Here is a 1,843-nt window from a genome sequence, read left to right as displayed (position 1 = left end):
GGTACCGAACAGACGCCTCTCTGGCTGCAACGCGCGCTCCCGACACAGGGGGAACAGATTTTCACGGGGAAACAGAATTTCGCACAAGACCGGTTCTTCCGTCTGTTCGGTACCATTTAAAAACTCCAAGGACCGACCGCAGGAAAAACAAAACCGCGTTAAACTGCTCACATGAGTGCCGCAGAACGGGCAAAACGCAACTCGATTCGCTTCCATCTTGGGTCATCATGAACGCTCCGGTTATCACTTCCGGGTAAGCTTCGAAGACAGTCCCTCCCTTTCCGTAAGATTTTGTCAGTTGTAAATTTGTTTTCTGAAATGTAAATTTGTTTTATGATTTGTAAAAGTGTTTCGTTTGTTGTAAATTTGTTTTCTGAAATTTAAATTTGTTTCGAGATTTGTAAAAGTGTTTCGTTTGTTGTAAATTTGTTTTCTGAAATTTAAATTTGTTTCGAGATTTGTAAAAGTGTTTCAGATTTTGTATTGTTGGTTTGCACTTCCCGGGGACCGTAGTTTTATGTGTTGTCTTCTAATTTCAGAGGGCCCCCTGCCCGTTTTTGCCTAGGGCCTCAAATCTACTAAATCCGCCCCTGTTTGGTTGGTCTGGAGTCTCACTCTTTCCCTGTTTTTGTCATTCTTTTCTTTTCTGTGGCCGCATCCTTGTCAGTTTTGACTAGAACCAAATATTGTGAGGCACCAGTGAGTTTTATCAGTCAAACATGCTGCATAAATAAAGGCTCCTCTGCTCCTAATGAATGGAACACGAAGGCTTCAGTAGGATAGGGGCGGGGTTTGTGGAGGTGAGTCATTCCCATCTCTGCTGTGATTGGTCCGCTGTGCTGCTAATCACTCTTACATTCTTCCTGTGCAGGTGCAACGCTGGGCTCTGAACTAGCCGCTGCGGGGAAGTTAACGGGAAAAATCACGCATTTCATGGTAAACCATCCACGCATCTTTCGCAGCGGGACCGTTTTCATCATAACCGCGGGAACAGACGGAACGGAGGTTCTTTATCCAACCCGAGGTCAGTGACTTAGGGAGCTATTATTAACCTTCATTTGACATAGCTGGGATGCTTAGCTAGCTGTTTAAACACATTTAAATATTGCTGACTTATAGCTGGGTTGAATTAGCCTGTAAGGATTATTAGCTTCTCCCCTGTTTTATTTTAAATGGTTCATCGCTTTGTGTTTTTTTTTACATAAGCAGTTAAGCTTTACGGTGGTAAATAACGTCTAACATTAAACATGGAGCCTTAAAAAGGGGTTTTTGTTGAGCTAACTTTGAGAGTTCAGCTACATAATTTAAGCTAGCTCTGTTATCAGATAACTGTGGAATAGAAGCCGGTTTATTTGAGAGCAAATAGGCTCAGAAACAATCGTCATGATAACAGGAATGAATAAATGACACCATCTGTTATTCTTTTATTGAAAGTGAGGCATAATATTATTAGCGACATGGCCTGTCCGGCTCAGGCTCCCTGCCTTCCCTGAACGGGAGCCGATAGGATAGTCTGTTTAGTCGATGCTTAGTCTGTTAAGCCCTTCTACTTCCGCCCTCTGATCCTCCATGAGGTGAAGGTGTGTCTGACTGATGTGGAGGATGTTCAGGCTCTCCTCAAGCTAGGGCTGCCACCTGCTAACCTTTAAGAAGGGGCATCCAACCCCCCCTGACAGGTGGGGTTAGTATGTTTGCTAATAATAACAATAATTGAACTTTATTGATCTAACATTGGAGAAATTTACCTCTGCATTTAAAGTAGTTGGGAAATCATATCTAAATGTCAAATCATCAGAGGTGTCAAGTATGAAGTACAAATACTTTTTTACTGTACTTAAGTACA

At 42.5% G+C, this 1,843-nt stretch overlaps 1 long non-coding RNA gene across 1 annotated transcript in view; it reads left to right on the top strand.

Moving 5' to 3' along the window:
• Positions 1-887: 887 nt before the first annotated feature.
• LOC107095139 overlaps positions 888-1,843 on the top strand; it is a 9,635-nt gene continuing 8,679 nt past the window's right edge. Inside the window, exon 1 of the long non-coding RNA XR_001481722.1 lies at positions 888-1,024. This is a non-coding gene — a long non-coding RNA (uncharacterized LOC107095139). The remainder of the gene's footprint in view (positions 1,025-1,843) is intronic.

Source organism: Cyprinodon variegatus, unplaced genomic scaffold, assembly GCF_000732505.1.
Source record: "Cyprinodon variegatus isolate N-32 unplaced genomic scaffold, C_variegatus-1.0 Scaffold525, whole genome shotgun sequence".
Classification (NCBI taxonomy): domain Eukaryota; kingdom Metazoa; phylum Chordata; class Actinopteri; order Cyprinodontiformes; family Cyprinodontidae; genus Cyprinodon; species Cyprinodon variegatus.
Note: the sequence above shows the minus strand (reverse complement) of the source record. Positions and strands in the feature narration are given on the sequence as shown.